The sequence below is a fragment of the Mus musculus genome, chromosome 17 (genome assembly GCF_000001635.26).
Source record: "Mus musculus strain C57BL/6J chromosome 17, GRCm38.p6 C57BL/6J".
Taxonomy (NCBI): domain Eukaryota; kingdom Metazoa; phylum Chordata; class Mammalia; order Rodentia; family Muridae; genus Mus; species Mus musculus.
The window spans coordinates 83,254,346-83,277,343 of NC_000083.6; the positions used below are offsets into that span (position 1 = coordinate 83,254,346).

Here is a 22,998-nt window from a genome sequence, read left to right on the forward strand (position 1 = left end):
GAGGGAAATTCTTACTGGATAGGGTCTAGTGCTAGCAAACACACAGAGGAAGCACTTCTGGGCCCTCCCCTCTTCGCCGGGAAGGCAGATGCCAACAGCCAACAACCCTATGCATCCCAACCCCAGAGGAGTTGTGTCTGAAGGATACAGGACTCTGGAAGATACAACCATGGGGACGGAGCTTCACACAGGTTACATCTTGACTCAGAGGAAAATGAAGGGAGGGGGGACCGGAGAGAGGGTGTGGCACACACAAAGGCCCCACCATTATGACTGGGTAAGGAGTGGGGTGTATACATAGTAAAGAAATAAGTGTCGGACAAATTTCATCACGCAAGACTTGAGTTTTCTGAGCAGGGACGTTTTATATGATTAGTACGGTTTCTTTTTTTATTAGCATGTATACATTACACTCAGTAATGGATCCTATTAAAAAAATTTTTTTCAGAGGGTGTGACTAAGTGGTAGCACAGCTGTGTAGAATGCACAAGGTACTGGGTTCAATCCCCTGTGCTAGAAAAAGAAAAGATGTTTTCTTACAAAGAGACTGTTAACCGTCATTACACCAAGGCCCTCCCTTCCTCTCTGCTCCTTCCATGACCTGCAGACACTTTTACTTCTATTTCCATTTATATAGAATTTGGTATAGACTTATGTAAAACCTACACTTGAAAGAAGATACATTGCCTTCGTGAGCTTTACGAATCTCGTTTAACGCAGTGATCTCTGGCTGCATCCATTTCACCCCGTAAATGACATAGGTTTTTGTTTGTTTGTTTGTTTGTTTGTGTTTGTGTTTGTGTTTTTTGTTTTTTTGTTTTTGTTTTTGTTTTTTTTTTTTTAGACAGGGTTTCTCTGTATAGCTCTAGCTGTCCTGGAACTCACTTTGTAGACCAGGCTGGCCTCGAATTCAGAAATCTGCCTGCCTCTGCCTCCCAAGTGCTGGGATTAAAGGCATGCGCCACCACTCCCGGCTTGTTTTGTTCTTATATATAGCAATGAGATTCTGCTGTGAGAAATTAAAACCTCCACTGTGTGTCCACTCCACACTTCCTTCACTCGCTCGCCTGTAGACTGGCACCTTCGCACACTTGGCTGTTGGGATGGACACTGTAATAAACCATAGTGACAGGGCTAAATGTTAGATGTCAAATGCCTTGTTCTGCCACATTGCCTCAGCCTTCATCTTGTCCCTCACGACCTTAACCTGACCAAGTGTCCCTTCCCCTGACCAAAGTCATGCTGTTGTACTTTGTCGTGGGCCTGTGGGGTCTCCTGAACTGTAGACGTTCCCTAGCCTCTCTGCCTCTAAACCCAACCAATCAGCTTAAAGATCAGACCGCGCTGCTTTGTCTAGACAGCCTAAATGTTGCAAATACACCTGTTAGTGGGTTTTTCCACAAACTGACCATGAGAATTGCCAGGGTGGTGGCTTCCATCCTAACTCCTGGCTGTGTCCCTGATTAATCAATCTTGGAAGGTGCGTTCAATAAACCATCAATTCTGAGACTGGTGGCTGAGTGGTTTGTGTGCTTAACCCTAAACCCCAACACAAATATCTTTGTATAGTGGTTTGGATGAGCATGGCCTCTATTCTCAGGCCCAAAGCTTTGCCTTCTTCGTCCCCACTTAATGAACTGTTAGGAGGTCTGCACTTGGTGGAAGAAATGTGTAACTGGGCATGGGCTTTGGGTTCAAAAGCCCATGATGGCACCGCTTCACCTGTTGGGAGCCGCGCCCACATTCGCCGTTACAAGATGGCGCTGACAGCTGTGTTCTAAGTGGTAAACAAATAATCTGCGCATATGCCGAGGGTGGTTCTCTACTCCATGTGCTCTGCCTTCCCCGTGACGTCAACTCGGCCGATGGGCTGCAGCCAATCAGGGAGTGACACGTCCTAGGCGAAGGAGAATTCTCCTTAATAGGGACGGGGTTTCGTTTTCGCTCTCTCTTGCTTCTTGCACTCTTGCTCCTGAAGATGTAAGCAATAAAGTTTTGCCGCAGAAGATTCTGGTCTGTGGTGTTCTTCCTGGCCGGGCGTGAGAACGCGTCTAATAACAATTGGTGCCGAAACCCGGGACGAGAAAAAACTCGGGACTGGCGCAAGGAAGATCCCTCATTCCAGAACCAGAACTGCGGGTCGCGGTAATAAAGGTTCCCGTAAAGCAGACTGTTAAGAAGGATTCAACTGTATGAATTCAGAACTTTTCAGCTGGGGAACGAGAGTACCAGTGAGTACAGCTTTACGAGGTAAGTCTGATCTTGAACTTTCTAAGGAAATTCAAGACAGTCTATCAGAAGTAAAGTGGAATATGTTTGGCCTTGAATTTTTTCTAGTGTTAGAAGCCCTTTTGTTCCTTTTCACATGTTATCAAGTGGTTAAGGCAGGGCGGATTCTGGATGAAATTCAGGGCAATCTATCAGAAGTAAAGTGGGGAGAGAGAGTAGGAGCAAAGAGGAAATATGGTACACAAAATAAGTATACAGGCCTTTCCAAGGGTCTTGAACCCGAGGAAAAGTTAAGGTTAGGTAGGAATACCTGGAGAGAGATTAGAAGAAAAAGAGGAAAAAGGGAAAAGAAGAAAGATCAATTAGCGGAGGTCTCTAGGAAAAGGAGCCTGTGCTCATCGCTGGATGGGCTCGGGGAGCCAGCTCTTAGTAGCTCTGAAGCAGATGAAGAATTCTCCTCTGAAGAAACAGACTGGGAGGAAGAAGCAGCTCATTATGAGAAAAAAGGGTACCAGCCAGGTAAAGTGCTAGCTAATCAGTTAAGGAAGCCAAAAGCGGCTGGCGAAGGCCAGTTTGCTGATTGGCCTCAGGGCAGTCGGCTTCAAGGTCCGCCCTATGCGGAGTACCCGCCCTGCGTAGTGCGTCAGCCCTGCGCAGAGAGGCAGTGCGCAGAGAGGCAGTGCGCAGACTCATTCATTCCCAGAGAGGAACAAAGGAAAATACAACAGGCATTTCCGGTCTTTGAAGGAGCCGAGGGTGGGCGTGTCCACGCTCCGGTAGAATACTTACAAATTAAAGAGCTTGCCGAGTCGGTCCGTAAATACGGAACCAATGCTAATTTTACCTTGGTGCAGTTAGACAGGCTCGCCAGCATGGCACTAACTCCTGCTGACTGGCAAACGGTTGTAAAAGCCGCTCTCCCTAGTATGGGCAAATATATGGAATGGAGAGCTCTTTGGCATGAAACTGCACAAGCGCAGGCCCGAGCAAACGCAGCTGCTTTGACTCCAGAGCAGAGAGATTGGACTTTTGACTTGTTAACGGGTCAGGGAGCTTATTCTGCTGATCAGACAAACTACCATTGGGGAGCTTATGCCCAGATTTCTTCCACGGCTATTAGGGCCTGGAAGGCGCTCTCCCGAGCAGGTGAAACCACTGGTCAGTTAACAAAGATAATCCAGGGACCTCAGGAATCCTTCTCAGATTTTGTGGCCAGAATGACAGAGGCAGCAGAGCGTATTTTTGGAGAGTCAGAGCAAGCTGCGCCTCTGATAGAACAGCTAATCTATGAGCAAGCCACAAAGGAGTGCCGAGCGGCCATAGCCCCAAGAAAGAACAAAGGCTTACAAGACTGGCTCAGGGTCTGTCGAGAGCTTGGGGGACCTCTCACCAATGCAGGCTTAGCGGCCGCCATCCTTCAATCTCAGAACCGCTCCATGAGCAGAAATGATCAGAGGACATGTTTTAATTGCGGAAAGCCTGGGCATTTTAAGAAAGATTGCAGAGCTCCAGATAAACAGGGAGGGACTCTCACTCTTTGCTCTAAGTGTGGCAAGGGTTATCATAGAGCTGACCAGTGTCGCTCTGTGAGGGATATAAAGGGCAGAATTCTTCCCCCACCTGATAGTCAATCAGCTTATGTGCCAAAAAACGGGTCATCGGGCCCTCGGTCCCAGGGCCCTCAAAGATATGGGAACCGGTTTGTCAGGACCCAGGAAGCAGTCAGAGAGGCGACCCAGGAAGACCCACAAGGGTGGACCTGCGTGCCGCCTCCGACTTCCTATTAATGCCTCAAATGAGTATTCAGCCGGTGCCAGTGGAGCCTATACCATCCTTGCCCCCGGGAACCATGGGCCTTATTCTCGGCCGGGGTTCACTCACCTTGCAGGGCTTAGTAGTCCACCCTGGAGTTATGGATTGTCAACATTCCCCTGAAATACAGGTCCTGTGCTCAAGCCCTAAGGGCGTTTTTTCTATTAGTAAAGGAGATAGGATAGCTCAGCTGCTGCTCCTCCCTGATAATACCAGGGAGAAATCTGCAGGACCTGAGATAAAGAAAATGGGCTCCTCAGGAAATGATTCTGCCTATTTGGTTGTATCTTTAAATGATAGACCTAAGCTCCGCCTTAAGATCAACGGAAAAGAGTTTGAAGGCATCCTTGATACCGGAGCAGATAAAAGTATAATTTCTACACATTGGTGGCCCAAAGCATGGCCCACCACAGAGTCATCTCATTCATTACAGGGCCTAGGTTATCAATCATGTCCCACTATAAGCTCCATTGCCTTGACGTGGGAATCCTCTGAAGGGCAGCAAGGGAAATTCATACCTTATGTGCTCCCACTCCCGGTTAACCTCTGGGGAAGGGATATTATGCAGCATTTGGGCCTTATTTTGTCCAATGAGAGAGCAGCGTTGGGGGATAATGTCGATATTTCCACTCCCAATGACGGTGATGTATAATGCTCAAGTATTCTCCTGCTTTTTTACCACTAACTGGGAACTGGGTTTGGCCTTAATTCAGACAGCCTTGGCTCTGTCTGGACAGGTCCAGACGACTGACACCATTAACACTTTGTCAGCCTCAGTGACTACAGTCATAGATGAACAGGCCTCAGCTAATGTCAAGATACAGGGAGGTCTCATGCTGGTTAATCAACTCATAGATCTTGTCCAGATACAACTAGATGTATTATGACAAATAACTCAGCTGGGATGTGAACAAAAGTTTCCGGGATTGTGTGTTATTTCCATTCAGTATGTTAAATTTACTAGGGCAGCTAATTTGTCAAAAAGTCTTTTTCAGTATATGTTACAGAATTGGACGGCTGAATTTGAACAGATCCTTCGGGAATTGAGACTTCAGGTCAACTCCACGCGCTTGGACCTGTCCCTGACCAAAGGATTACCCAATTGGATCTCCTCAGCATTTTCTTTCTTTAAAAAATGGGTGGGATTAATATTATTTGGAGATACACTTTGCTGTGGATTAGTGTTGCTTCTTTGATTGGTCTGTAAGCTTAAGGCCCAAACTAGGAGAGACAAGGTGGTTATTGCCCAGGCGCTTGCAGGACTAGAACATGGAGCTCCCCCTGATATATGGTTATCTATGCTTAGGCAATAGGTCGCTGGCCACTCAGCTCTTACATCTCACGAGGCTAGACTCATTGCACGGGATAGAGTGAGTGTGCTTCAGCAGCCCGAGAGAGTTGCACGGCTAAGCACTGCAATGGAAAGGCTCTGCGGCATATATGAGCCTATTCTAGGGAGACATGTCATCTTTCATGAAGGTTCAGTGTCCTAGTTCCCTTCCCCCAGGCAAAACGACACGGGAGCAGGTCAGGGTTGCTCTGGGTAAAAGCTTGTGAGCCTAAGAGCTAATCCTGTACATGGCTCCTTTACCTACACACTGGGGATTTGACCTCTATCTCCACTCTCATTAATATGGGTGGCCTATTTGCTCTTATTAAAAGGAAAGGGGGAGATGTTGGGAGCCGCGCCCACATTCGCCGTTACAAGATGGCGCTGACAGCTGTGTTCTAAGTGGTAAACAAATAATCTGCGCATATGCCGAGGGTGGTTCTCTACTCCATGTGCTCTGCCTTCCCCGTGACGTCAACTCGGCCGATGGGCTGCAGCCAATCAGGGAGTGACACGTCCTAGGCGAAGGAGAATTCTCCTTAATAGGGACGGGGTTTCGTTTTCGCTCTCTCTTGCTTCTTGCACTCTTGCTCCTGAAGATGTAAGCAATAAAGTTTTGCCGCAGAAGATTCTGGTCTGTGGTGTTCTTCCTGGCCGGGCGTGAGAACGCGTCTAATAACATTCACCCCTGCCTGTGGATCTTAGATCCATGATTGCCTGCCACCATGTTTCCACCACGATGATAATAGACTTTCCTCTGAACCTGTAAGCCAGGCCCCAATTAAATGTTTTCCTTTATAACATTTGCCGTGGTCCTGGTGTCTCTTCACAGCCCTAGAACAGTAACTAAGACACCCAATGCTACTTTATTTAGGGTCCTTTGGGTGGCTGTCTAGGAGGAGTAGAGCTGGGTTGTATGATAGATCTACTTTTAGTGTCTTGAGGGACCTTCAAAGATGATGTCCCTAGTGACTGGTCCAGTTTACATTCTCGCCATCTGTATAAGATCTTCCCCCACACTGAATCCCCACCAGCATTTGCTGTTTGTTCTCTTGATGACAGACAGCCATTCTGACAGAGTGAGGCGGGACCTCAACACAATATTAACTTGCTTTTTCCTAATGGCTCAGGATGCTAGCGTTCTTTCTATATATCTATTAGCTCACTGTCCCTCATCTTTTAAGAACTCGATATGTCTTATTAGCTCATTAATTGATTGTTTGGAGGGGTTTTGTTTTCTCCTTTTTTATTTTTTATTTTTTATTTTTATTATTATTATTTTTTTGTCTTTGGTTTTGGTTTTGGTTTTTCCAAGATAGGGTTTCTAGAACTCACTCTGTAGGCCAGGCTGGCCTTGATCTCAGAAATCTGCCTGCCTCTGCCTTGCAAGTACTGGGATTAAAGGCGTGCGCCACCATGACCAGCTCAGTTTTTTTTTCTTTTTTGAGTTCTTAATATAGTCTAGATATTCTGATAGATGTCTAGCTAGCAAAGATTCTCTCCTGCTCTGTGGGATATCTCTTGACTTGTTTTGTTTTGTTTTGTTTTGTTTTGTTTTGTTTTGTTTTGTTGAGACAGGGTTTCTCTGTGTAGTCCTGGCTGTCCTGGAACTCACTCTGTAGACCAGGTTGGCCTTGATCCCAGAGATCTGCCTGCCCCTGCCTCCTGAGTGCTGGGATTGAAGGTGTGCACCTATCTCTTAGACTCTTTCTGCATCCCCTTGCTACACAGAAGCTTTTTAGCTTCAGAGAATTCATTTGTCTCCTTGGGCCATTGGACTCTTGTTAGACAGTGGTTGCCCATGTCTGTTTTCCTCTACCCATTTAGAGTTTCAGGTCTTACATGAAGTCGTGGTTGATCTGTCTGTAAATGATTTGCATACAGGATGAGAGACAGAGATGGAGTTTCATTCCCTGTGTGAATGTCCAGTCTATCTTTTTGTTAATGGATGGTTTGGCATCTTTGTCAAAAAAAAAAAAAATCCATGGCAGAAAGATAAATCAGATGATCAAACTCTTAATCAAAGGAACAAAAAGAAAAGATAGAAGACAAAGGTTGATAAAATTAGATCGGGTTGGAGAGATGGGTCGTGGTTAAGAGCATTTGCTCTTGCAGAGGTCCTGGCTGCAATTCCCAACCTGCACTCAGTGGATCCCTCCACTTCCAGACGTGTGATTCCTGACCTGGGCACCAGGTATGTGAGTGCTGCACAGATTATACATTCGAGGAAAAAATATCATGACTCCCAAATAAATAAACTTTAAACCATGTTAATAAAAATTAAATTCAAGATAAAAAGGAAGACATGGAACAGATGCTAATGAAATCCAGAGGATCATCAGAAAATATTTTGAAAACCTATATTCCAATAAATTGAAACATCTAAAAGAAATGGATGCCCAGACATGGTGATACGGGCTGGAAGGCAGAACTTGGGAGAGACAGAGGCAAGATGGATCTCTGTGAGTTGAAAGCCAACCTACATCATGGGTTCCAAAACGGGTGTTACACAGAGCGACTGTCTCAAAATAATAATAAACAAGTAATAATGATAAGTACTAGTAATAGAAATAGATGAATTTCTAGACACATGATCAACTGCCAAATTAAACCCAAAGGATAGAAACAACCTAAGGTGACTCAGGTGTGTGGATTTCCTTCTACTTGTCTTGTTACTAAGACTCTATAGGATACCTTGAAATCAGGTCTGGGGATGCCTCCGACATTGTTTTTTTGTTTTTGTTTTTGTTTTTTGTTTTTTGTTTTTTTTCCACTAAGGATTGCTTTAACTGTTCTGGGTCTGTTATTTTAACGATTTTGCTTCATTTGTTCACATATATGTGTGTGTGTATATGCATGTAAGTGTGCAATGTGCACATCCATGCCCATGCAGGCACATGAGTGTGTATCCCCCTCTCTCTTGATGTATGTGTCTGTCTGATGTGTATGTGTCTGTCTGTCTGTCTGTCTGTCTGTCTGTCTGTCTGTCTGTCATGTGTTCTGTGTTTGGACTTGAGCATTTGTGATTATGATATTGATTGGATTTTCTTTTAACCACCCAGATTCTTTCATTTAAAGCATTTGTAATGTTCACCTAGGACTGTGTTGTAGTATATATAGTTAGGGTTATTCTTGTCTACTAGACTGCAAGTATAGCTTAGTAGCTAAACTGGAAACCCACAAGCTCAGGGCACCAGACAGAAAGATCACTTGAGCCCACCACAAGTTCAAGACCAGCCTAGGCAACACAGTGAAATCCCTGCACCAAGAAGAGCAATTTGCCGGGCAGTGGTGGTGCACGCCTTTAATCCCAGCACTTGGGAGGCAGAGGCAGGCAGATCTCTAAATTCAAGGACAGCCTGGTCTACAGATTGAGCTCCAGAATAACCAGAGCTACACAGAGAAACCTGTCTCAAAAAACAGAGAGAGGGGAGAGAGAGGAGAGAGAGAAGGGGGAGAGAGAGAGAGAGAGAGAGAGAGAGAGAGAGAGAGAGAGAGAGAGAGAGAGTGAGTTCTGGCTAAGTAGGGTGGCTCAGTGGGTAAAGGCACTCACCACCAAGCCTGGCAAAGCAACCTGAGTTAAGTCCCTGGGATCCACATAGTTAAAGGAGAGAACTGACTCTGACTCTGACAAGCTGTCCTCACACGCAAGCACACACACACACACACACACACACACACACACAGTGGCACACACACACATACACACACTGTGGCACACACACACACTGTGGCACACACACACTGACACACACACGCACACGCATGCACACACACACACTGTGGCACACACACACATATACACACTGTGGCACACACACTGTGGCACACACACAAATACACACACTGTGACACTCACACACACGCGCACACACACACACACACACACACGCATGCACGCACACACATAAATAAGTAAGCAGACCTCTTAACCTCGAGTGTGTTTTCTGTGATGCTTGCTTATGTCTTGTTTAAGAATTGTAAAAATAATGTATAATGAACACAATAGAGAAACCAACTTTAGAAACGAAACTATAACACAGTCACACTTCGCCGTGTCTATGTCTGACTCCTCTTCCTCAGGCTATGCTTCCATAGTTATAAATAATGTGGGAGGAACTGCTGGCACGTTTTCCCCAGACCCACAAATACATAAGGCTTTTATCTGTTTCATGCACAAACTCATTCTCTCACACAGTCCAGGATCCCACTGGGAGGAGGTGAAACAAAGGGTCCATGACTCTGTCAGTCACTTCTTGTCTTTGATGCTCAGCGCTTTGTTTCCCAGGCATCTGTACCCATAAACCTGTGTACTGGATCAGACAAAACGTTGCTCCTCTTTGCTTTGCATAAGTGGGCTTCTATAGGCCTGTATAAAAGCCTACTTTCTCCTTAGATTGCCTCTAAAAAAAACCTTTAGTAATCATATACACTGGGCTCAGTGGTAGAGTGCTTGTCCAGCATGTGTGAAACCCTGGGCTCATCTCCAGTACTGGGGGGCAGGGCGGGACGGGGGCGGGGCGGGGCTATTATGCTGTCCTTTGTTTTGTTTTGGTAGTTTGTGAGTTTTAATTTGGTTGCTTTTGTTGTTGTTGTTGTTGTTGTTGTTATCATTGTTGTTTGAGCCAAGGTTCCAAGTAGCCCAAGCTAGCCTAGAACACACTATCTGTAGCCCAAGGTGTTTTTAAATGTGTCTTCCATTTCCAAAGTGCTGGGATTGCAGCAAGCATGCAACACCATCTTCCATTTTAACCTTCTACTGTGTCCTTCTAAATATTGGGGTGTGTGTGTGTGTGTCTGTGTGTGTGTCTGTGTGTGTGTGTGTGTGTCTGTGTGTGTGTCTGTGTGTGTGTGTGTGTGTGTATGTGTGTGTGTGTCTGTGTGTGTGTGTCTGTATGTGTGTGTGTGTGTGTGTGTGTGTGTGTGTGTGTGTGTGTGTGTGTGTGTGTGTTTTGTGCCTGATTCTTCCATCTGCCTCAGTCTATGAGTACCACATTCAGGAAGCTAACAGTGGTGTTAAACAGCACCTAATGACTGAAGCCATGGAAACCCATTCCTGTTGTGCAATGAGAGATTGCACGACAGCCTGGAGTTAATTGCATCTCACTTCATGAGCCCAAACTCGTAAGTAAAACTTGTTCTACTTCTATATCCATCTATTTCAAGCCAAAGAGAGAGACAGCAGAGGCATGGCTACTGAGAAAACACTTCTTGAGCACTACCATGTAAGTCTGGAACATTCCGCTCCAGACGGCTTCCTGCTCCGTGCTTTCTTGAGGGAGACCCACCTCTGCTGATGCGCATCTCCCCTCGTTCACTTCCCTGGGATGGCAGCCAATCTGCTGGCCTTCCAGGTTTCTGCGTGAAAGCCTCCCGTGCTGGTCCTTGGAGAGTGTAGCTTGACATTCCACACAGTGGCTTCCTAGACAGGAAGCTTACCCTATGTTGTGGGGTGATGCCCTGGTAAAAACTGAAATAGCAAATCTCCAGTGCCAGCAGTAGGGTAGAAAACCTATGTGTATGAAATATGAATGGTGACAGCAGCTGTGACCTGCCTGGGCTCAAGCCATACTGAATCCCAGCACAGAGAGGAAAGTCGGCACAAGGTCCCACCCTAGCTGGGGAGCCACTGGCAACTGATAGCTTCTGTGAAACAGAGTCCATTTTCTTTAAGGGCGTGGCCCACGGTGCTGGCTACAAGTCCAAGAATATGGGAAGCACAAACTGGACTTGCTGGGTAGTTGAGGGACAATGCTGAAAACACTGGGGTGTGTGTGACCAATTCCCCGGGGGATTGCTCTACTGTCTTCAGAACCTGTGAGCTGTAACCAGGAGGTACATGGATAGGAGGAATGGATCCATTGTGTGACATCATGTGGCCGAGTCCTTGTCTCTCAGCACACTGTAAAGGTCTCACCTGGATTAATTTGAACAGGAATAACCTGCCGGGTTGCTCCCTCGGCCCCAACCCCATTCACCATGTGAGGTATCCTAGCGGCTACTGCATTTCCTCCCAGTTCAGATCGTTCCAGAAGGCTTTAGTCAGTCGTCACGAGACAGACACATTTGAGGAGACTTTCCAGACGATTCTAGTTCTTCCTCTGCATTTGAACATGGAAAGAAACACAGCCTGATTCTCCTGTCTGGGTGGTGTTTGTTTGTTTGTTTGTTTGTTTTTGAGACAGAGTTTCTCCGGGTATCCTTGGCTGTGCTGGAATTTACTCTATCAGCCAGGCTGGCCTTGAACTCAAGAATCTGCCTGCCTCAGCCTCCCCAGTGCTGGGATTAAAAACGTGTGCCAGAGCCGGGCGTGGTGGCGAACGCCTTTAATCCCAGCACTCGGGAAGCAGAGGCAGGCGGATTTCTGAGTTCGAGGCCAGTCTGGTCTACAGAATGAGTTCCAGGACAGCCAGGGCTATACAGAGAAACTCTGTCTCAAAAAACCAAAAAAAAAAACCAAAAAAACAAAAAAAAAAACAAAACAAAAAAACAAAAAAACGTGTGCCAAGCCTACATCCTGATTCTTTTAGAAATCGTCGGTTGTGGTCTCAGCGGATTTGGGCCGAGGCTGGCTGTGGGCCTGACATAAGACTGAGCGTTGTGGAGGGGACCATGCTGGAGCAAAGCTGTTCGCCTGGGCATTGGAGCAAGCAGAAAAGATCTCCTGCATTCCAGGGTTCCCGACGAGGAGGTGGCGTGCGTTCCTTCTTCATTTTCTATAAGCTATGTGGTCCCCCCACACCATTCTGCCTGATTTTACTGTCTTTTCTTTTCATCATTAGGGTTTTAGAAATGTTATATAATATTCCTGAGTGGTTTTCTTTGTGTTTATACAACTTCAGATTTTTTTTTTTGATAATTGAGCTTATAACTTCCATCATATTTGAGTAGATTTCAGATCTTAGTTTTTCCACCCTCACTTTGGGTTTTCCATCTAGAGCTCTAACTACATACCCGTGAGATTGCTGGAATTACCCGGTAGGTCACTGTGTCCAGGGCTTCAGTCTGAATAAATTTAGGAGAGTTGGTTGGGTTTGGGTTTGGGAGTTTTTGTTGTGTGCTGCACGTTCACAGACATTTTCTTCTGCGATATTTATGCACGGCACTGTATGCCCATCTGGTGTCTATTTCACTTTAGATATTATAGTCTTTAGTTATTTATAGGGGAAAAAATACAGTACCTTGAGTCAAACTAAGCCTTCTGAAGGCTGAGGCAGAACCGTGAGTTCAAGGCCAGTCTAAGGTACAGAGTGACAAGAGGATATGTGTGTGTGTTTGGACGAGGGGTGTTAATTATATTTCTCTTCTCATTATGTTCCTGGTTTTCCTGAGCATCTTTATAAAATGCTTTCATGGGGCTAAAGAGAGCTCAATGGTTAGAGCAACGACTGCTTTTCTAGAGGGTCAGAAGTCAGCCCCCAGCACACACAGCAGACAGCTTGCAATCACCAATAACTCCAGCTGCAAAGAATCTGGCACTATTTTCTGTCCTCTGTAGTTACTTGCACTCATGCACACACACACACACACACACACACACACACACACACACACACACGCGCACGCACTAAAAATAAGGTAAAAAAAATTTTTTTTCAGTTTCTATGTGTATGTTTTGCCTGCCCATACACATGTGGAGTGAACCACATGCTCACGATGCTGTGGGGACAAGAGAGGGTGTGGAATCCCTTGGGACCTGAGTTATATCCCCTTGTGAGCTATCGCGTAGGTGCCCGGAACCAAACATGGATCCTCTGCAAGAATAGCACATGTTCTTAACCACGGAAGCGTCTCTCCAGCCAGAAAGGAAGATCTTCTCGTATGCCAGCTCGAGGTGTGTGTAAATCTGTCTCTTGTCACAAACTCTCTCGTCACAGACCTCCCAGTGCAGGCAGGCTCTGTACAGGAGCGCTGTAGCACACCTAGCAGTTTTTTGATTGGCTAGTAGCATGCCTAGCGTTTTTTGATTGGCTAGTAGCATGCCTAGCGTTTTTTTGATTGGCTACAGCTGGGCACTGTGAATGCGGATGTTGGCACTGCTGAGTAGCTGAATCTTTTTTTGAAGCGAGGGATCACATGGCTGAGTTCTTTATAGAGAAGTTAAAAACATCTCCGGGCTTTGTTCTCCTGCTTTGTTAGGACAGTCCAGAACTCTGGTTCTAAATCGGGGACAGTAGGCATCCATCTCCACTGAAGGAACCTTGGCAGTGTCTGCGGATATTTTGGGTTGCCTCAGCTAGGAGGTTGCTTCTGCCATCTCCTGAGTAGAAGCCAGGGATGCTGTCAACTATCCTAACACATGACACACTCCCACTCACCTCGCACGCACGTGAGCACACACACACACACACACATACACATGCATGCACACCCACATACATTCAATCTCCACACCCTGAGCTCAATCTCCAGAAGTGCAAAAGTATCACATGTGGAAACTCTAAAACCCTGATATGATGTGATGGTGCCCAAAGATGGGGCATTTAGAAAGTAAGTAGGTCATGAAGCTAGGGTCCTCGTGAATGAAATCTGTGGGTGTCATGGTTATAGAGAGAGCTCCCTAGATCTCTTCTACCAGATGAAAATACAAGAAGGCATTGTGCAGCCTGGAAGATGGCGCTCCCCACAGCCCACCCACGCTGGCACCTGACCTCATAGGTGCAGCCTCTAAAACACATCCCTATCCTTTATGAGCCATCAGGACTATAGGATAGCATCCCAAACCAAGGCATCTTAAGACTAAGACATCTACTCACTGCACCGCAGAGCCCGTATGCCTCTTCCCTGGCCGCTCTAGCCAGTTAGAACTGGAACATGCCCGCCCACCCCACCCCCCCATCCGTGTGAGCTCTGGACGCTGCTTAGTCCCCAGCCTCCTGGTTGTTGTTTTTCCAATAGCTGGAACCTTTTCTTGCCTGTTTGAACAAGTATCAAGGCAACCCCATGTGTACTGCAGACGTATCTACACAGTCCCCTCCTCTCCAGTGTTGTGTCCACAAATTCCAGTTGCCTCACAGTTTTAAATGATGAACCCCACCTCCCGGTCTGTCAGAGTCCAGTGCTTGTTCTACAAAGCACCTCTAGGCAGAAGCCTCAACTAAGCACGGGCGTCCCAAAGGCTTGTCCCATACCTACAGACCTACGGATCTACGGACCTACAGACCCACGACCCAGAGGAATACCTGCTTTAGTTCCTGACTCTCTCAAAAGATGCCTGCATAGTACGCAGCCTTGAAAGACCAAGATCGCATCTCCCTGTGGAACACAGGGAAGCTTCGCCTCCTGCCCAGCGTTGTAAAGGCCATGTCTCCTTCTGGGATAAAGGCCAAAAGAACAAAAGTGCAAGGAACACTGCTGATTCCCTATGTTCTGGCTCCTCTTCTGCAACGCAGCTCACAGCAAACACCTGGACCTGCACGTCACCTGGTGGAAACTGGACGTGAAGGAACCAGAGTCGATGCTGACACACTGGCAGCGCTGTTTCTGTGAGTCATAAAGTTTCTCTCTGGCCTCAGAGTCTTTTGTCTTCTGCCAGCATCCATAAAATGAGAACAAACTAAGTTGTTAACTTGTAAATGTGCCCCCTTTTCTATTCTTAGAACTCTTCCTATCACAGGCTATCATTGTAAATGGTGTCTCACACACACACACACACACACACACACACACACACACACACAAACTTTTCTTCTTCTGGCTATCATCTATTGTGAAATACAATAATTTTAAGAAACAAATAAATCCAAAACTTTTAATGGCGATAGAATTAAGAAAGATTTTTTTAAAATTAACAATTGATAGTGACAAGAGAAAACATCTTACATTGAGTGCTTAGGAGAGGCCTCTGTGAACAGGAGACATTTAAACTGAGTCTGGGGCAGGGGGAGGAGGAGACACAAGGCAAGCAAGGGAAAATGCCTTCCAGGCAGAAGGGACAGCATCTGCAAAGTCCTGAGGCTGGAAGAGCTCAGGCAGGTTGGTATCTGGTGAGGAAGGGATGATCAGCCAGATTCAATGCAGAGGTTCTCAACTCCTCCATCTTTTAAAATCTACCCAGAATAGCCTGGCAGTGGTAGCACACACCTTTGGTCCCAGCACTTCATTCAAGAGGCAGGCAGACCTCTGAGCCCAAGGCCAGCCTGGTCTACAGAGAAAGTTCCAAGGCAGCCAGGCTTACCATGGAGAAATTCTATCTTGAACAACCAAAACAAATAGATATAAAATCTACACAGGAGCTTGTCAAATATGTCAGTATCGCAGCGCATCCCAGTTCAACTGCACTATAAGATTTTAAAGTAACACTTCGGGGTTGCACTAGGTTGCAAAAGGAAACTCTCCCTGTGCCTGTCTTTGTGTCTTTGTGCCCAGGTTGAATTGGGGAGCACATCTCCATGCGAGGGGAGTTCCACACTCAAGCTGATCTGCTCGGGACCTCACTCTCCTTGCTTTGCAGTCACCACTTGGTTATATCGCCTAACACCGTAACTGGCAACTGGCGGCTGCTTACCATCCATACAACACCAGGACTTGGGACAGACAGATGGGACTGACGTCATCCTGAGCTTTTATTTTGATTGTTATTTATTTAGAGGGGAGGCACTGTTTTGGTGGGGAGTTGTTTGTTTTGAGGGTTTTGTTTTTCTTTTCTTAAGAAAAATGTCATGTAGGTTGTCTAAAAATAAAATGCATTTAATTTTTTTTTTTAAGTGACACACACTTTTAATCCTAACAATTAGGAGACTGGGGCAGACGGACTTCGAACTTGAGTCTAACCTGGGCTGCATAGGGAGACTGTCTCCAAATGAGCAGGCACTGGGGATGAGGCTCCCTGACAGAACACCCGCTTAGTGCACACTACAGACGCTCACACAAGAAAAGGAAGCAGGGATGAACCATTGATGGCTGTTTAAAAAATATTTCTAGAAGACTTCAATGCATAGCCAACATTGAGTCTGACCCGAGGTCTTGAGCCTGCAGATCTTTATGGGACTTGGGTTTTTACTAAGGCATTTGGATTAGAGTTAAACAGAGGTTAAAGGCCACTGAAGGTATTTAAGCATAGAAAAGACACTTGATTAGATTTGAGTTTTAAAAGATTCCCTAGAGGCTGGAAAGAAGGATCCGTTGTCAAGAGCACAAGTTGCTCTTGCAGAGGAACTAGGTTTAAGCCCCAGCATCCATGCGGTCATTCCCAACCATCCGTAATTCCAGTTCTAATGGATCGAAAAGCCTTACCTCCTTGGGCACTGAGTAAGTACCTGGAGTGTAGACATACATGCAGACAAACGCATAAAATAAAATAAAAAAACCTTTAAAAACTTATTTTAGAAATAAAAATAAAGGACTCCCCCAAGAGCCGAGGATGCAATTTGGTCAGCAAAGAAGTCTGGCACGTGTGTGTCTCACTGAGTCCCATTCTGCACGTTACTATTTGCTTGCTTGCTTCTTTGGTGTGCCAGCCAGTGGCTAAAGCCAAAAATGCTGAGCTCAGGCAAGCTAAGCTAGTGCTCTGCCACAGTGGAATTTCCAAGCCATATATATATGTGTATGTATATATATATACATATATATGTATGTATATATACATACATATATATGTATGTATATATATATACACACACATATATATGCTTTAATAATTGATTTATTTTTAAGATTTATTTATCTATATTCTGTGTGTATGTGTGTTGCATGAATATATATATTCATACAGGCAACACATACACACAGAATATATACATATATACACTCCCCATATAGGTTTAGTGTCCATGAAGTTAGATGAGAGTCTTGATCCCTCCAGGAACTGGAGTTACAGACATCTAATGAGCTGCTGTGTGGGTTCTGAGTCCTTTGGAAGAACAGCCAGTGCTCTTAACCACTGAGCCATCACTTCAGCCCCAATATTTGGTTTCTCTGTGTGAACAGTCATGCAAAACTCAGTGTGATTATATCTGTCCATTGCCAGCAGGTGGCGCCACAAAATCACACCTAGCAAGGAAAATGCTACCCTCTTCCAACAAAGCCGCATCACAGACCTTGCTAGGCTTTAGAGAATGATCCTCAGACCTTACAGGGGCTGGGGGCGTGGGGGGTGTCATCTATCTCAGGTATAAGCATTGTTTGCCACTGTATCATCTTTCCCAACATAATCCCTCACAAATTAAAGGTAGAAAAATGCAGTGGCTGGGGATATGGTTTAAATCAATAAAGTGTGCCACGTAAACAAATACACAACAGCCAAGTGAAAGGCTAGGCATGGAACACACTTGTATAATTCAGTGCTGAGACAAGCCGACCCCCTGGTGCTCTCTGGGCAGCCAGTGTTGCCAAAGTGGCACAGTCTGGATTTAGTGAGACCCAGTCTCAAAAACTAAGGCGGAGGGGCTGAAGCCAAGGCTCGACGGGTAAACTCCCAGTTACTGCTCTTAAAGATGATCCAGACTTGGTTCCTGTCACCCACATGGAAGTTCACAATGGTTTGTAACTCCAGCTTCAGGGGTTCCATTACCGTCTTCAGAGCCCTTTGAGGGTACCAGGCATGCATATCATACATACATACACACATACATACATACATACACACACACATATACATACATATACACACACACATACATACACATAACACATATACACACATACACACACATATGTGTATACACACACACACACACACATATATATATATATATATATATATACACACACACATACATACATACAGGCAAAACACTCATATACATAAAATAAAAATAAGTAAATCTTTTAAAAAAAAATAAGGTGGAAAGTGAAAAATAAAGACACACCTGACAGCAACCTCTGGCCTCCATGTGCACACACCACATACAGGTACAGCACACACCCATGCATTGCTCGATTACTCACATAAGTGTGTGTGAGCACACACATACACACACACACACACACACACACACACACACGATAGATAGATAGATAGATAGATAGATAGATAGATAGATAGATCGATAGATAGATAGACAGACGGTCTCTATGGGAGACACAGAAGACAAAAGGACCCAGAGAAAATGAGAAGTAGAAAGGCTGGCTCAGGAAGTGGATTTCACAGTCCCACTGACAGAAGCCACTGAGCCGTCTGTCCGCAAGGCAAGGTGACAGAAGTCAGCCTTTGCGGCAACCAGCTGGCCCCACCTGCTCACAGTGGGCCTCTGACCCTGATCGTCCCTTCCAGCTGACTTTTATTTGATACCTGGTATGTGCCGGGGACCTGTGAGAAGTGCTCTGGACACTTCCAGCCTGGGAAGAGACATAAAGCTTAAGGGACAGCATCTCTATAGCATCCCGGGCTTTAAAGGGATCCCCAGACCTTTCCCCTTCTGCCTTCCTCTTCCCAGTTTGAGGAGTGCTCAGTTAAGCCAGATACCCCAGAATTGGAGTCTGAGGAACACCCTCCTGACCTATAGGACCTCGGATCCCCAGTATCCTCCTAGCCCCTCTGACCACAGTCTCCATCATCAGTCCACCTCTCACCTGTCTGTCTCAGAGCCAAGCCTGTGACCTCTGCTCACCCTGTCCACCGCCACAGGTGCCCTTCACTAGCGGGTCCAGAAAGGAGGATGCCTCTGCTTGCCTGGAGACCGTTGCTCCGCACATTTTACCCAAGCAACTCGGATCTTACCACTCTTCTCACTGCAAACCGCCGCCGCCATCAGTTCCCTTGGGTTCACAAAAGCCCAGCTTTACAGCAAGAACTTGGGCCAGCAAGGACCTATTCACAGGGACCAGCCTAGCCAACTGCTCTCGGTGAGGAGCCAGGAATGTGAAAACGTTAATGGTTGCAGGGCTGCTTGCCCTTCTGCACCCCCACCCTCCAGTGCTCCCCCGTTGCCCTATCCCTTCCTCTGAACTGGGTCTGTTGTATCCGTGCGGATCAAGAGTCAAGACCTCCGGGGTTGAGGGACAGGAGGGAAGGAGGCTCTAGGGAAATCCGTACAACTCAGAGGGCCCTCTGTCTCTGCCGTTCCTTCTGCCAGGTCTCCATTCCCTCTCACACCCACCCCCCTCAGCACCCCAGGGGGGTTCACTTTACTCTCCTGCTCTGACTGGGAGAGACCACGCCTTTGACTGAGACCACGCCTTAACTCCTCCCCAGCCCAGAGTCCACACACGGCCCAGGTCCCAGAACCTTGGAACCTTGAATTATTCCGCTTGAACCCCTAAGAGGTCACAGCGGTGATGTTCTTTCCATAAAATGATAAAAGTAACCATCCGACTAAGTAGCCCTCAGATGCCAGGCACCCACTGGCCCCAACTCCAGCCCACTGGGCTTGTGCATTCCTCGGAACTCTCTCCTTCCATCCCCACCCCTACATTTCCTGTCAGTCCCTACTATCCCCTGTTGGGGTGTCTATGCCCACTGATCCCGGGGGGGGGGGGGTGGGGAACAGGACTGACAGAACCCACCCCCTTATGAACACTGGAGGAGGAAGTAGCTACTGGAGGTCACTGTCTTGGCCATTTCCTGTTTCAGGAACAAAGATGCCAAAATATGTTCCTTTTTCTTATGAAAAAAATGTAGGGGTTTTGAGAGTTGGAATTCCCAGAACCATTGTCGATGCTGTGAGCTGACCGGGTTGGAAGCCTTTGCCAAGGCTGCCTGGGCTGTTCTCACGGGTGAGTGTCTAGAGGCAGTTCTGGAAATGATGTCTGGATCTCTCTCACTGATGGACAGGCCTGACCTCAGCCTCCTGTCCTCCCAGGGTTCAGGGGGAACTTATGCAGAGGAGAGAGTCCCCTCTCCAGACCTTTGGCTACTTGGATGGCCTGAAAGGGTGAAACATAAGATACAGCAGCACTTGGGCTTTGAGCTTAAAGTCACTCTGTCCTGAAGGCAGACAGCTTAGTGAAAGCCATTTCTGTCCTCTGTCTCAGGCTAGGCCACTTATAAGCCCCATCGGAATGACCAAATAGTATCAATTTGCATGAAACCAGAACCTTCTAGGCTGTCCAGGAATGGGGGAGCATGGAAGTAAAGGGGATCGGGAAAACGGGGCTCTACCAATACGACCAAGATAGACAGACCTAGAGCCGGGACAGGAATGTCCACGAGTCGGTGTGGCCTCGGGAGACACAGAGCCAAGCCCCCAGGACCTTCCCATCCTGGATCTGGGTAGCAGGTGGCAAGTACCCTCTGTGTGCTGGCTCCATATTGGCCAGCTTTGCCTCTGGTCTATGTTGTTAGTATCGGGCCTGCCCAATTCCCTCCTCATCCTTCTTATTCATTCAACAAACATTTAAGCAGTCTTTATACTGGAAGGTAAACACTACTAGACGGTAGGTCCCCAAAGGTATATGAGATTCACCAGGGCCCTGGCGTGGTGAAGCTAACATCTAACTAGGAAGATACACGGAAAAGCTTTTGTTCACAATCCAGTGTGAGAAAAGCCTTTGTTCACAATCCAGTGTGAAAGTCCGATCGTATATAGGCCATGGAAACGGACAAAGTGCAAGACCCAGGGGAGAATCCACAGACAATAGAAGACTATTGACCTGGCTGAACATTTTGTGTGTGATCTCCATTTTCATCGTGTGGGTCCTGGGGTTTGAACTCAGATCGTCAGGCCTGGCCTCAAGCACCTTTACCGGGTGGGCCATCTCAACAGGCCAAATGTATTATCAATCAAAGCAATCGTCTCAAGGGAAAGTAGAGAGACAGTCTAGATCCGTCCACCCCTGTTCCAAGCAATAGGGGCCAAACTCCTAGGAAAGGTTACGTGGGCCCCACTTAGGATCCGCCCTCTGTCTTCCCACCTCCTAATCCCTAACCTGATCAAACTGTTGGTTCTGTTCAGAAGAGAGGAGCCTTCTCACCTGACTCTTCAGCCGGGCGTGGTGGCGCACGCCTTTAATCTCAGCACTCCGGAGGCAGAGGCAGGCGGATTTCTGAGTTCAAGGCCAGCCTGGTGTACAAAGTTAGTTCCAGGACAGCGAGGGCTATACAGAGAAACCGTGTCTCAAAAAACAAAACAAACAAAAAACCAAAAAGAAGGGTCTCCATTTCCTTCTTGTGCCTATACAGTCAGAGAGGGTCCCACTCTAGGCCCTTACTAGAGTAAGGGTCCTCCTTTCTCCATCACCCCGTCCTTACCACCTGGCAGCAAGCAGTTCCTGAGGGGCTAGCCTCATTCCTGCCACCCCAAGTGGGAAATCCCTATCTCAAGGACGGTTTCGAAGCCTAGACAGAAATGTTCACATCACTGGCAACAGCTTTCCAAAGGCTAAAGCTGGCACCTCTAGGGGCCCACTGCCTGGAGCAGGCTCCGAGATCAGTGGGGTGGGTCACAGAGAGCACATCCGGTCTGGTACATCCTCTGCAGGGGTGGGGACCATTGTGCAGCTAGCTGGCCTTCCCAGGGGCGCTGTCGCATGTCCTCAGTCAGAGACCAACAAGCAGGAGGCCTGGCTGGCCTGGAGAGTCTGCAAGACCAGAACACGCGGTGCCTCTGAGCACCCACACGCTGGCGGGGAGTGGCTAGGGAGCTGAAGGTGGGGTTCGGGGAGGATTCCCCGGGCAGTGCGGGGGACGAGCCTGCGGACCGCTGGCGCGCGCCCCCGATCCTCCCCGCGGGAACGGGAGCGCGGCGCCGCGGGAGGAATCCCAGCTATTTCCTCTGCGCCCCGCGGTATGCGGCCGGCTCGCCTCCCTCCGAGTGAGCGAGCGCGGCCCCGGCACCAGCTGACTGCCAGCTGCCCTGGCCGCGCCGTGCAGCTCCGGATCCCGGCCAGCCGCCCCCTCGTCCCAGGCCACGAAACCGGCCTTTCCAGCAGCCTGAGACCTGTACCGCTGTGCCAGCCAGAACCTGTCCCCGGCCCGCGTGGAAAAGCCGGGCGGACATTAGCGCCCACGCGAGTGTCATGCGTCTGGGTCTGAAACTACAAGTTCCTTAACCTAGTTCCCAAACTGTTGTGCAACGGTGACCCCGGCCTACTCATCTGTGTTGCGACAAGGTTAAATGTGAAAAAGAAAGACAGAGACAGAGTGTCAAGTGTATTTTCGTTTCTCTAGGTCGTTGCTGCTGTTCTTTATTTTGCTTTCCAGTCATAAGATCCTGTGCTGGCCTCTTTCCAGCCCGGCTTGTCAGTGAAATAGTCAGAGCGGGCTTTACTCGGAGACCTGTAGGTGGCTAACTCCTGCTGGGCCTGGTCTAGACTGGGTTCTCACTTTGCATCATCTATCTATCTATCTATCTATCTATCTATCTATCTATCTATCTATCACGGTTTGCCAAAGTTTCCCATGTTGGCCTCGAACTCGTAGGCAACCCTCCTGCTTCAGTTCCCCTAGTGCTGGAATGACAAGCTGTGAGCCACTATGCCCAGCCTGTGCTCTCGTTGTTTTGTTTTAGGGGTGGGGGGTTGATTGTTTGTTTGTTTTGTAGCTTTAAAAAGTCTGATAATGGAGTCCTCCTTGCTTTTAACCATTGTGCTCCGAACCACAATCACTGCTTGGAAGGCAGAGAGGTCAGTTATTTATATATGTTCAAATGATGTCATTGCTGTCTGAGAGCAACCAGGGAGGTAGTTGGTGGTTAGGGGAAATTGAAGGTGCGCACGGCCGATAACAGGTCTGCAAACGTGGAGTCCGG

The 22,998-nt window shown here is 47.3% G+C and overlaps 1 non-coding gene across 1 annotated transcript; it reads left to right on the forward strand.

Moving 5' to 3' along the window:
• Positions 1 to 15,625: 15,625 nt before the first annotated feature.
• On the forward strand, positions 15,626 to 15,760 carry Gm24240. The gene has a single exon (XR_003952430.1). It is a non-coding gene; the product is annotated as a small nucleolar RNA SNORA31 (small nucleolar RNA).
• The last annotated feature ends 7,238 nt before the right edge of the window (positions 15,761 to 22,998 follow it).